Source organism: Danio rerio, chromosome 12 (genome assembly GCF_052040795.2).
Source record: "Danio rerio strain M-AB ecotype USA chromosome 12, GRCz13ab, whole genome shotgun sequence".
NCBI lineage: Eukaryota > Metazoa > Chordata > Actinopteri > Cypriniformes > Danionidae > Danio > Danio rerio.
In genome coordinates this window covers 34,618,046-34,633,142 of record NC_141032.1, presented here as the reverse complement: position 1 = coordinate 34,633,142, position 15,097 = coordinate 34,618,046, and the positions used below count along the sequence as shown (strand labels likewise).

The following is a 15,097-nucleotide window of genomic DNA, read 5'->3' as shown; positions in this document are numbered from 1 at the left end:
ATTTCACACAATAAAATAATTGTAATTATAAATGTATTATCAAATTATTGTTCTAATTATCTAATATATCAATAAACTTTTAGCATACAAAACATTATAGATTTACATAAATTGACAGATTTCACATAGATTTTTGTTTTCTAAAAATAATAAATAAAAGTATGTAATAAAGTCAAAAGCTAAGAGAAGACTGATTAAAAGAAGAGTAGTTAAATGAAGTATATTTTTTATGGAAATCTATAAACAACTGATTTGGAAACATGGTTTGGAGCCATTAAACATCTATTACACAAAAAACCTGATGACTAAGATATATTGAATCCAGAACATGTCCTAATTTATACTTTTTATTTATGTTTCTACAAATAAATAATCAGAACATTATGGAAAATGTTGTTTGTTTCCTTGTATCTGCAAAACCCCTTAGGTTTTAAAGCAATACTGAGAACTAGTGCTCAATCACCGCATGTAATGCTTTTAATCCATTAATACTGACTTAATAGCAGGAATGCTTAACTGTGTGTTTAGTGCCCTAGTGCACAAAAGCATGTGCTGATTTTTATAGTCTCCAACGGCCAATGGAAAATTACACTTCCATTAAGGAAAACACTGCAGATGAATAGAGTAAAAAACTAAACTAATAGTTAGCATCAAATTCCCCAACTGACTGATTACATTCAAAACAACAATAAAATGTATTACAAGTTTACTAAAATGCTTTATTTTTTTTAAATGCAAAAAGTATTAAAGGCATTATAAAATGTTTTTAATCCAGAAAATCCTACAACCGGAAGGGTGGTGTGGGGGGGGGGGGGGGTGTATTTTGTTTTATATTTAGTGTCGTCAAACAATCAATCGCTATTAATTGCATCCAAATACAAAATTCTCATAAACTGTGTACTGTATTTACATGTGTGTACTCTATGTGTATCAATATGCAATGTGTATCTGCTATGACAGTAAGATATTTTAGCGGTAATATTTGATCATGTCAACTCATTTAAACTGACATAACAAAATCAGTAAATGGAATTAGACAAAAACTGAAAACATGCACACTACACAAGTATCCCCGCAGCATTCAGACAGGAAGTTCCTACAGATTCGAACAGGGCAAAACAAATCACAGAGGCGATCGGTAAATTTAGCTGTGGATATGAGAGACCTTAATCGGTAGTGGAAATTTCTGGTTTTAAGAAAATGTTAAATGTAATAGAGCCCCGCTACATTATTCCTTCATAAGCCCATTTCAGTCAGATAATTCCTGCTTTCAGATCCACTAAAATGGCAGGTGACAGTCAAATCAAGCAGATCTGTGCTGTCTGAAGAAAGGTGAACACACGTCTTTCTGAAAATAAAAAACGACTTGAAAATTGATTGAAACTGAGTTCAATATAAAAACTAAATTGTTCTTTTCTTTTTATTTGTACTTCTACAATATTACATTTATCTTTTATAAGCAGCTTTTTGGGTTTAGGTTTAAAGAAGGATTTGTTTTTGTTTTTTGCTGCTAAGCAGAAACCCCAGACGTATAGCTCTATCACTGTTTAAAGTATAAGAAAAAAAAAAACAAGATCATAATTTTATCATATTGTAGTTGTAATACATTAAAAATGTAAATCAGAGAAATTTTCTGGCTTGTTTCTTTTTTTGCTGTATCGAAAACATACCGAACCGTGACACCACTGTCATATCAAACTGAACCGTGATTTTTGTGAATTGTTACACCCCTAATAATTTTATATATATATATATATATATATATATATATATATATATATATATATATATATATATATATATAAATACATACATACATACATATATATAAATACATACATACATACATTTTCTTGAATATGTACATGTATGTGTGTGTATTTACAGTAAATGTACATAACACATATACTATGTAAATACAGGATTTTATTTTGGATGTAATTAATCATGCTTAGTACTGTCAAAAGACTAAGTGTTTTATTTATATTGGACTGAAAAAAACTCAACATGAAAAATGTCAAAATTGACAAGTTTTTGCCAACAAAGTTTTTACAAGTAATGTAAGCTTTCAAACTGTTCAACGTGTTTTGGTGGGAGGACGTGCACCGATTCATTGTAATTCTACTCTGTCTACAGTCGTGACATGGTGTGAAACAGGCCTCCGGGGAAAAGGGAATATTATACTAATAAGGCTTATTATCTCTCCACCTACTTGCATATTAGTGAATGCATTAATTTCTTCGAGAATGGCACAGGCCATTTGTTTCGCATGCAAAATGGTCACTGAACACAGAAGCGCTAATGGCATATAGTTGTAGATGGTGACGAATGGTCTCGGGTTGAGGTTACCCAAGCGTTCCAGCTGAAGATAAAGACAAGTTTGAGGAAAGAAAGAAAAGAGGGATGAATTACGAGCACATGGACTGACAGCTAAGTGAAAGACAGGACATATTTTCCTGTGACACTTCCAGCCACCTCTACAGAGTAACCACATAAATGCCATCCTATGTTAATTCATTCAAAAACTTCTAAGAAATTAGGAGAGGCTGTGAAGAAAGCAATAAGGTGAATGTGAAATGGCTGCAGCTTGACAACGGCATTCAGCTAAGAGATTTAAGGCTGTGTTCTTTATTAAGACAATGAATATATGCCAACATGAAAGACAGCTTCAATTGTTTGAGATGTGCAGCTACAGATTTACTGGGCTGTTCCCTTTATGAGGCTGAAAACAATAATGTGATCTAGTGCTTAAAAATCAACTTATTAATATTTTATTCTTACTTTTGGAATACAAATTAATTGAAATTAAACGTGATCTAAGACATTGTTCATTCAGTTACTATTCCTACATATTTAGGAATTAAACAAATAATAGAGTAGACAAATGTAGGTTCATATAATAACACAAAAAAATAAATAAATAAATAAATAAATAAATATATATATATATATAACTCCTAATCAATATTTTTCATAAATGTTTCATGCAATATAGAAATCTATAGAAATTTATGCAAATTCCATATATCACAGTTAATGTTAGGATTATCCTTAAATGAGATTTTAAAAAATGCTTGTTTACATCTACATCAACCATTGGAACTATATATCAATATATATATATCAACCATTGGAATTATAAATATTTACATATATCTTCAAAAATATTAACTATACTTTCATATTTGTATAGCAATGTATGTATGGCCCTCCATTTTTCATATCTGATATAGTTAATTGAAGTTTATATATAAATAGTTGAATGAAATCTGAATGACTATATCATTATTTAGATTATTAGCCTTCTTAATTGATCTTAATCTGGGTGTTTGCTTTATACATTGTAACAGATTGCAAAATTACAATCTGTTTAATCTCAAATGAACATCCCATGTCCCATTATTATTTATTTGGCATGAAGCAGCTTAATAACAATGTATTTGGACTTACTTTTTTTAACAGCTTAGCATTCATTAGCATAATAAGATATTTTGACAGATTAAGTATTGTTTACTTATGAGGAAAGTAGCTGCATGTGTGTTAAAAGCAGGATCACGCAGATCAAGCTATCATCGCAAAAAAAAAAAAAAAATAACACACTTGGTTTGTTCTGCGATAACCACCAGCTGGATGTACAGTATTCCTGATAGAATGTGTAATGTAAAAATGCAATGTAACATAACGTAATACGATACAAGTAATGGATAATGTGCAAAGGTTCTAGGAAAGTAAACCACCACAGAGGTATCAGCAGCTGACGTGAAGAGGATGAATGTAAACAACTTCGTAAATAAGACAATTATACATAAATTATTTATCTGAGCAGTAATAATATCCATACAGAAAAACAGCTGAATGCAGTCTATATCATCTTTTGTATTATTCAGACACAAGATGGTGCCAATTTCCCAGAGTTGGGTTGCAGCTGGAAGGGCATCCGCTGCGTAAAACATATGCTGGATAAGTTGGCGGTGCATTCCGCTGTGGCGACCATATTTTTAATGAGACTAAGCCCAAAAGAAAATGGATGAATAAATGAATGAAGATGGTGCCAAACTGTCAAGAAGAGCCTTTTAATATGTATCTGAATACTCATTAATAGTCAAGATCAAGAAACTGTGTTATTATGTAAATTGTTATTCAGTGGTTGTTATCTGGGATAATTACAAGGCTCTCTGGAATAACCGATTCTAATTGGTCAGTTGTGACATTCCAAAATATGTTATTCTCAGATAACAACCTCTGAAAAATACAGGCTCATCCGGGAACTTCAAAATTACCTTGACCGGAAGTGAATTTGTTCAAATTTATACATTCACATTGTCGTCCCACTGTTCTCGAATGAATAAGGCATACTGTAGGTTAGCACATGCTCTATTAAGCTAAGTTTTATTTCTGTCAGCTTTGCATTTTTAACTGTTTAGCACCATCTTGTGAATGAATAATGTGCAGGTTAGTGAATTCTCCATTGAGCTGTTTTTATTTCTCTCAGCTTTGAATTGAATTAATTAATAAAATATCATGGATCAGAATAATGTTTTGTGTCAAATTTGTAAAAAAAAAAAAAAAAAAAATGTTGGGCAAGTAGACGGGTAATAAACAAGACAAAGTACATTTTTGCAGAATAAAGCCCTTCAGTCTTACAAAACAGCTGCAGATAAGCCAGTCAGGATTTATTCTGTGATATCAACCTCCGAGATGTACTTTATCCATAATATACCTTGGAATTGGCCAATCCAACTAAAGTATTTCAGAGAATAGTATTATAACAATATAATAAATTAAAACATAATGTTATGTTTTGTACAAATCCTTATATTTCAGACAAGGCTAAACAATATATATATATATATATATATATATATATATATATATATATATATATATATATATATATATATATATATATATATATATATATATATATATTATTTATTTATTTTTAAAGTGTAATAATTCTTTGTATCCACAATTTCCAGCACGTGTCTGCAGTTTAAATTATTAGGTTGCACTACCAATTTGAGGAACTTTTTTTTCAAAACAACTGACACAAATCATTTTAAATAATAGGGTTATGCTGCAATTTATCTTAGTGAAAAGCGAGAGGTAATTATTTATGCATTATGAAAATTAATTTAAGCTTTGTATTTTACAGTACATTAGCATCACAAGAATCTTTTGCATGTGGATCTTTTAAGTTAACTTTTTTCTCCTCTCGATTATTTACTCATTGTTTTCACGACAGTTCAGCAATTTTCAACACATCTGTAATATTGCTGCAGAAAGACTTCTTTTTTGGCAGGGGGTTGTTATTTATGGTTTTGATGAAAGTCTTTTAATTCTAATAAGTTTCCGTTTAATAGATGGATGATCTGTGAAGAGAATAATGATACCTCACTGTGCCCAGTTTTTAAAACACTTTACCAATTGTTTACGACAGAAGTTACTCAAATAATTTATTTAAAGCTTTATGGTATGTAGGAAAAATGTTGATATTAAGCATGGAATTATGCTGTCAGTAAATACAAAAACATCATATATGTATATACATGCATATATATTTATATATACATATAAAAGATATGGCATGAGTTATACAGGGTTAGCCTATGGTTAAAAGGAGCTGCGTCAAAACCGTTCACATATAACGGCAAAAAATTTAGAAGCATATTTTCCATGAGGGTAGAACAAAGCTGTTTCCATAGCTGCAGCTTAAAAGCAAAGCACTCATCATCTTGCATGCGAGCATTCAGGGGACACAAGCTTAATGAAAACTGACACTAATGGTACAGCGAGACGCCACTGTCATCACTTCCTATCAGTGGAAATCCTTGAAAGGGTAAAATAGAAATACAGCATCATTGTGCTCGCCTCAGCCCACGGCAATCTCTGATAAGGAGTAAATAAATGAAATAATTAGTATTTCCGGAATGTTTACTGATACTTTTGCTTCTCGTGGCCTACAAGAATCCCTTTATGTGACATGTGCTTTATGAATGCAATTTCTCATGTTTAAAAAAAACACCTCATTTAAAAAGCGAGAGAAATCTGTGTCAGCAGTTAGTGTCTCTGTTTAAAAAGGCGTATTTTGCTCCATAGCTGTATACAGTATGCACATAAAAGCAAAATGATTTGACTTGTGAAATGTTAATTATTCTTTCAAATATACGCAAGTTAGGTTTAACAGAGCAAGGACATTTTTAAAGTTTTCCCTATAATATTTTTTTATTATAATATACTGTGTGTATTTATGTAACACATTTACTGTGGATGGCCATACAGCCAAAGTGCTTCACAATTATGGGGGTCTTTCAATACCACCACCAGTGTGCAGCCTCTACTTGGATCATGCAATGGCAGCCACAGGACAACGGCACCAGTGTGCCCACCACAAACCAGATATAGGTGGAGTGGAGAGACAGTGATAGGGACAATTTGGTAGATGGGGATGATTTGGTGGCCATGAACACCCATAGTCTTTACGAAAAGCTCCCTGGGATTTTTAATGACCACAGAAAGTCAGGACCACGGTTTAATGTCATATCCAAAAGACGGATATGGATGGAGAAAGACGGATGGAGAAAGTCTTATTTCTTTTATTTTGTCTGCAATAAAAGCAGTTTTTAACTTTTTAAATGTAAGTTTTCAGGTCAGTATTATCAGCCCCGTTAAGCTTTCTTTGATTGGCTACAAAACAAACCCCTGTTCTCCAATGACTTGCTAGCTAACCTAATTAACCTAGCTGTTTTTAAAGGTGCGTTCTTCATTGATCTTGCGCCCTTGTGTTGCTCTGTTTTTGCAGTCTCCCGAGTCCATTCTCCGCGTTCTTGGAATTGAGAAACAGCCCTAGTCAATCTATAGTTAAGCCTTTAAATGGCACTTTAAGCTGAATACTTTTATCTTGAAAAATAACTAAGAGAATATTGCTGTATGTACTATCATGGCACGACAAGGATACTTTAAATTATTAATAAACATTTTTTTAAATTATTAATAAACATTAAGAAATTGTTTATCAAACTTTTATGTTTAAAAATTTGTTTTACGTCAAACAACAATTGGGGAATATTAAAAAAATCTAAACTTCTAATAATTTGGGCAACAACTATATATATATATATATATATATATATATATATATATATATATATATATATATATATATATATATGTACATATATATATATATATATATATATATGTATATATATATATATATATATATATATATATATATATATATATATATATATATATATATATATATATATATGTGCATATATATATATATATATATATATATATATATATATACATATATATATATATATATATATATATATATATATATATATATATATATACATATATATATATATATGTACATATATATATATATATATATATATATATATATATATACATATATATATATATATATATATATATATATATATATATATATATATATATATATATGTACATATATATATATATATATATATATATATGTACATATATATATATACATATATATATATATATATATATATATATATATATATATATGTATGTATATTGTGTATATATATATATATATATATATATATATATATATATATATATTTTTTTTTTTTTTTTTTTTTTTTTAAAGCTATTAAGGTGCTTTCACGCCTGTTGATCGATTCTTTTGTTCCCAAACAGGGATTAAAATTAGTACATTGCTGTACTTTGTTCTTGGTGCAGTTCACTTTCACACGGCAAAGTTTCTTAAATGAATCAAAAGGGCTAAAACAGGTCATGTGTGAGTAAACTCTCCTCGCATTGGTCAGAGTTTGAGAGTTTATTTTGAGTTCTGCTCAACTGTCATGCTTCCTTATTTAAATTTATGACAATGAGTATTAAGACAATATAAGCAAAAAGCTGCGCTGTAATTTTGAATGGTGACACCCACAGACATCATCAAATATAAATCAGAGGTAAGACTTTCTCATGCATAACAGTTATGCAGTATAGGCTTTACATTAGAGAGAAATAATAGATAAACCAAGACTGCTGTTCAATCAATTTTCCTAATGGTAAAACAGCTCTTGTTAATGGTTAACATGCTTTCACATTCGTATTTGACATGAAACACACAAAAATTGTGTTTTCATACCGCATTTTAAAATTATTATTATTATTATTATTATTATTATTATTATTATTATTAATGGTAATAGTAATAAAAACAATAATAATAAAAAACTACATACAATAAGAAAGCAGTAGTTTAAAATTGTAATAAATATTTAACAATTATTTTACATTTAATAACTGCAGCCTTGATGAATTTTCTTTAAAAAATAAAAACATGAAAAAACAAATAACTGGCCCCAAACATAGACCAACCAATTACTTAATTGCATTCAATATATACAAAGAAACATATTTTAAAGAGACAAATAACTGTCACCATGTAGTGGCATGTAGTCCATTAAAAGGGCTTATTTTCTTTTTTTAAGTCAAAAGGAAGTGGAAAGTGATACTGGAAAGAGACAATAAATAAACCAGGCCACCTTGTAACAAAACACCAGCACAGGTGTAGGATGTCCAGAAGCACAACAGAAGGGTGTTAAAACTTGTAAAACCAGCGATGTACACAGAATACAAAAACCAAGATGAAAAAAGTTCCTATCGCTTGAAGCAGAAAGTTCACTTAAGAAATTTCAGGTGAAGCTGTAGATGTACTGTAAGAAAACCACTTCCAAACTCATGTCATCTTCAACCTGATCCGGTCGTCTCGCATTACAGCTGCTTCCAGATATTTCTTGACTCACAGAAGACAAAACGAAACCTGCAGAGGGGGGTTATGAGATGTTGAGCATGCAGCCAATCAGAAGGCAGAATAGCAAGTCACGACGGCATGAAAGACCAAGCGTTCTCTTCTCAGCAGGCTTTTGTGCGCAGCTTCTCTCCGCAGCTCAAGGCCAAGTGTTGCATTTGCATGGCAGGCAAAACAAAGGCCACGACAACAGCACTGAGACACGCATCTCATCGGGGGTACGGGCTTGGAGGCTTGGCTTCGATTAGCATTTTGTTCAGAAACTAAAAATATTGTCTGCTGGCAGTCTGATCTATGATAACATGCAGCAATTCCTCAGGCAAGAGAAAACCATATGTAGGATGCTGATTAGTCTTGAAACAGCTATACTGTGGTGAACTGGAAAAGTGGGAAGCAGAGAGTAGAAGGAGCCAAATGCACACTCTGACAAGTTGGAGAGTGAAAAATACACTGGATGGGAGATTTTCAACTGTTCAAAGAGTAGAGTACGCTAGCAACACTACAACAAGGGTTCTAATGTAATGTTAGTAAAGCGTATTGCTTGAATTGGTCTTTATTATTTTAAAATAATTATATTATCAATTAGAAATGTATTATTTCAGGATATTTTCAATATTTTACTGTTAAATATATGCATACACACTCCCCGGCCACTTTATTAGGTACACCTGTCCAACTGCTCGTTAACGCAAATTTCTAACTCAATATATTTAGGCGCGCAGACATGGTCAAGATGATCTGCAGCAATACATAGCGAGCATCAGAAAAAGAAAGAAAGGTGATTTAAGTGACTTTGAACGTGGCATGGTTAGTGGTGCCAGACGGGCTGGTCTGAGTATTTCAGAAACTGCTGCTGGCAGTCTGGGATTTTCATGCACAACTCTAGGGTTTACAGAAAATGGTCCGAAAAAGAGAAAATATCCAGTGGGCGGCAGTTCTGTGGGTGCAAATGCCTTGTTGATGCCAGAGGTCAGAGGAGAATGGCCAGACTGGTTCGAGCTGATTTAAGGGCAACAATAACTAAAAAAAAACACTAATTACAACCGAGGTCTGTAGAGGGCATCTCTGAATGCACAACACATCAAACCTTGAGGCAGATGTGCTACAGCAGCAGAAGACCACACCGGATGGCACTCCTGTCAGCTAAGAAACTGAAGGAAGAAAACTGAGGCAACAATTTGGATCTGCTGTGTAAAATATATGCTGGATAAGTTGCTTCATTCCGCTGAGGCGACTCCTGGTGAATAAAGAGACTAAGCTGAAGGAAAATGAATGAATTAAAAAATAAATGAATAAATAAATAGTTTAAACAACCAATAGGCACTGACTGTTTTTAAAAGATTCTAAAGACTCTCTAATAAAAATAAGTGTTTATACATCCAAAAGTAAAGTCAAATTAGACTCATGGTGTGAATTTAAGTTAAACAGCGAGCGCAATCTTTTATGATCCATTTATCGCTGCAGGGTGCCAAACATGTCACTGCTCGACAAAAAGTACCATTTCATATAAAAAATATGTAAACTTTTAGAATAGCAGGTCAGTTGAAATAGCCCACCATAGGTTAATATATAATGAAATAATATATAAATGGGCGTCATGGTGGTTGGTAGCACTATCGCCTCACAGTAAGAAGGCCGCTGGTTCAAGCCCCAACTGGGTCAGTTGGCATTTCTGTATAGAGTTTGCATGTTCTCCCCTTTTTCGCGTGGGTTTCCTCCGGGTGCTCTGGTTTCCCCCACAAGTCCTAAGACATGTGGTATAAGTGAATTGGGTAAGCTAAATTGGACGTAGTGTATGAATGTGAATGAGAGTGTATGGGTGTTTCCCAGTGATGGGTTGCAGCTGGAAGGGTATACGCTGTGTAAAACATATGCTGAATAAATGGTGCTGTGTTGACCCGTGAATAATAAAAGGACTAAGCCGGAAAGAAAATGATTGAATGAATAATAAGTAAATCAATCCTATTAAAATATAAATCATTATCATTAAAACATTGAAAATAAGTTAAATAAGTTGAATTGTTAAATTAAATAAGATATAATAATAGAACACAAATAAAATAGAATTAAATTAAAAATAAGAATTTGGCTATTACATAAACTACTAAAAAAAAAGGTGACCCCGTTATAGTCATGACAGCATGTATAATTCACACAATATGACTCAAGTTTAATGTTGAGGGCCATAAGTATGAGTCAGTTTGTTTGCCCTCCTATTTTGGGGAACAGTAGCCATTGACTTGCATTTTATGAATCACCATAAATCACCTTTTTTTTTTTTTTTTTTTTAAGAAAAAAATTATCTTTAATGTTCTAAAAAAAGAAAAGAAAAAAGTCACATACATCAAGGAGAACCTTAGATAAATTTTCATCTATGCATTTAAATAATTTCAACCTGAAGGCGCCCACTACCTGAGAAGAAAATAAATGCTAACAAACTGTGTGACTGTGAAAAAACAGTGAATTCGTTAAGCTAAACTGTTGGCACAAGATTAAGGACTCTATGATTCAATCCCGCAGCATTTAAAAGTCAAGTGTCGTATAAAGCTTATATAAACATTATAGAGACTTTTATGTAACCCTCCTTAACAAACTCGAGTGTTACCTCTATGTGTGGGCACCACAGATTTCTGTGTCCCAGGCTACTGTGAGTCAGCCTCATGTGGCTATATACTGAAACTATAACCCAGAACATTTAGTGTCAGCGAAAGTACAACTTATTCTGAGAACAACCTGGACTTTTTCTTTTTTTAGGCACAAAAAATTCAGACATCAAAAGCAATGTTTCGATGGACAGTGTCACTTTTAAGTCTCTCGTGTCATCCATCATAGAGAACTGAGCCAGAGAGTGTCTCGACAGACTGAGTATAAATCAAGCAACTGACAACGGATCCTGATGTTATCATTGTTCATTGGAAACAAATAGATGACAGTGACGTTCAGACTTGTAGTTTAATCCACCAAGCCATCTGTTGTTCTAAAGATGGAATCGATTTTTGTGGCTTTTTTAACCTGTATAAATGATGCTTATAGGTTTTGTTTGTAATTTGCATGATGATCAATTAGGAGACTGATATAAATATTTTCTTTCATAATATCATGTCTTTCAAAACCTGTAACGAGGAGACTGACACGGAGGGACCCATTATGCAGTATTTATTGATCACAATCTCACTCAAACACACAATATGCACCTGGGTGCACATACACATCCACAGTAGTAGTAATAGTTTCAGGAATGACGGTGAACAGACACAGAGTGAGTTACCAGGCATGGGTCGAAGGCAAGGGGCGAGATTCAGAGTCCGTGTAGCAGGCTTGGGTCGAGGGCAGGCAGCGAGAATCAGAGTCCGTGTTTCAGGCGTGGGTCGTGGGCAGGCAGAAGGCGAAGCAAAGTCAGAAACAGGCTGGAGTCGTACACAAGAGATCAGGCTGGATATAACGCTCAGTAATGCTGGCCGGGGCTGAACAAGACTTCGCTCTGAATGAGTGTTTGTGTGCGGCTTAAATAGGGTACGTGGGTCGTTAACCAGATTCAGAACAGGTGTGTGCACAATCAGCGTAAGTGGATGATGTAATGCTAGAAGTCCGGAGATGGCGGCCTCTGCTGGCCAGCGAGGGGAATGACTGGGACCGAGTCGGTGACAAAACCAGACTTTCTTTCTCAATGGAGCACAAAAAAAGTGTTTTTATCCCTACAATAAAAATCAATGGTGGCCACAGCTGTCAAAGGTCTAGAAACACTTGGGAGTAGTAGAGCAAAGCAAATGCATGAATATTCTGCTCCATGGCACTCAATTGTACAGGGCCCAAGTGCAAGCTCTGCTCATGCACTGCTCACATTCATTCATAAAGCCAAGTTCACTCAAATCCTGCTTCAACATGACATTTCTTGGCATAAAGTCTAAACTACACTCTCAAAAATGAAGGTACAAAATCTGTCACTGTGGCAGTACCTTTATAAAAGTACTGTTCACTTTTGCACTTTACAGCTGCGCATTAGTAATGGCCTGATAGTGGTACGGTACAGTAAGGTTCGGTACACTTTTATGGCCATTTCCACAGTCAAAAGGAATCAAAAAGCAAACCGTACCGTACTACTTCCTGGGTACCCTTTTGGAAGGGTACCAAGCACAACAAAAGTATACCAAAAGGCGGAACAAGACGTGCAGCTGTGATACGCCACTAGATCCTGCACAAGCTAGGAGAAGAAAACAAAGGAAGCGACATTTTTTTTAAAATACACGGCCAAGATTTTACAGTGTAATGATATATACATATAATAACAAGCCATGGTAGACCTGCGCTTAAACAAACCTTGTCGTCGTCTTGATGAACAGCCACAAAGCAGCAGAAGAGCAGAATCTAAACTGTGTCTTTCTTTCTCGCTTGCACATCTAAACATTGTATTTGAAATAACAAACTTCGTGAGCTGATGATAATAATGTTTGCACGATTACTGAAGTGTTTCGGACATCCAATCCTTTCAGAAATGGACAAATGTGAGACTGACATGAAGTGAAAAAACTTAGTGAAAAAACTAAGGTGAATAAAAACAAAGGAGCAAATGATTCTTTCAGCAACCTAAAACATGAACAAACTGCCATGTTTACTTTTTTATCATCTCTTTTTAGACTTGCATGAACTTGGAATGATGGAATTACATTCTAACAAGAGGTTACATGTGCTGGTAAAGATTAAAGATACATGCCATGAGGTTCACTTTTGCACATTTAAAGTACTACGAGGTACAAACTTATCCTTTTTTAGATATTAACATGTACCTTAAGGATATGCAAGAAACAAAAAAGTACCTTTTGAAAAGGTAATATCCCAGTGACAGATTTTGTAGCTTCATTTCTGAGAGTGTAGGGTAGATTAGTTATGATATTTGTGGCTACAATACGGTATGCCTTATTGTGCGAAGCTACAAATAAAGCTTTAAATAGCAGAGCTCTTGAAACATGCTGACATTGCTAACCAGATATATTGTTAACAGTTGATTTGTGACCTTGAAGAGCATCTATTTTACCCCTTTTTCATTGTTTAAGATGTTAATATCCACTGCTGTATGGATATCCGTTATGTTAATGTACAAAATAAACCTGATTTAACATCCACAAACCAAGACTGAAGCGTCTTCTTTTATAATTGTACTGACATGCGGCTGTGGGATTTGGATCATATTTTAACGGGAGAAAATTTAAATTAAGAGACCTGTTGTCTTTATATCACTCCAGTATGATAGGGGACACACTATACCTACACACAGTTCCAAACAGCTTCCAATAGATGATTTTCATCATAGAAGCCCTTTGAAAAACCTAAAGATGGAGAAAACCACCTTTAAATTTGTTCAAATGACACGTGTATAGTACTGTGCATTACTAATTAAAATTACGTTATGTAAAGTAGTAAATTTACAAAATATCTTTATAACCTAAATGTATTATTCTAATGATTTCTGGCATAAAATAATACATTTTACTTATAAAATGTTTAGGCTATTGTCAAAAAGTATACATGACTGGTCCAGGGTCAACTGTTTGACAAAATCTTGACTGTAAATCATTGTAATGTTCTAAAAAACATTAGCTTTGAGAATAAAATCAAATATTCTATAATTTGCCTTGTAAATGCCACAGGTCTGGAACACACGTTAAACAGAACAAATCAAACAGAACAAATGTACAAAACTATAAGACATGTTCACATCTGATCAAAAAGTGGCTCATTCAAACAAATATGTGCACACTACACACTAATGAAATGTTAGTCTTTGATTGTGTATGTGAGTGAGTCTGTATGTTTTAAGTTCTTTTCTTTTCATTTTAAGAAGTACCTGTCCAGGGGCTGCAGGTGGAAACTAGCAGCTGTGCTCAAACCTGGCACAAAGCATACTTCCTTTCGAGGTTAATGTATTGTTGCGCATGTCATTGTCAAAATAAAAAAGAAACTCAAAATCCGTTATTTTCTGTTTACTTGGTGGTTAAAGAAATAGTTTTCTGCCTTTGTTTACTCATCCTTTAGTTGTTCCAAACCCGTTTGACTTCTACTGAGAAAAAAGAAGATATTTTGAAGAAAACTGGAAACCTGTAACCACTGACTTTTGTATATTTGTGTCTTCCTAGTATGGATGTCGATGGTTACATGTTTTCAGCTTTCTTCAAAATATCTTCTTTACTGTTTATCAGATTAAGAAACTTATAAACATTTGTAACCTCTTGAGGGTGAGTAAATTGTCATTTTTAGATGAACTACCCCTTTAAGGGT

The 15,097-nt window shown here is 33.3% G+C and overlaps 1 protein-coding gene and 1 long non-coding RNA gene across 3 annotated transcripts in view; both read right to left on the bottom strand.

The window, feature by feature from the left end:
* ankfn1a (ankyrin repeat and fibronectin type III domain containing 1a) overlaps positions 1-15,097 on the bottom strand; it is a 196,629-nt gene that overhangs the window by 92,898 nt on the left and 88,634 nt on the right.
* On the bottom strand, positions 11,074-14,959 carry LOC147841437 (uncharacterized). The gene is made up of 3 exons (XR_015504329.1): positions 13,921-14,959; positions 12,476-12,762; positions 11,074-11,937 (listed from the first exon to the last, which is right to left on the bottom strand). It is a non-coding gene; the product is annotated as an uncharacterized LOC147841437 (long non-coding RNA).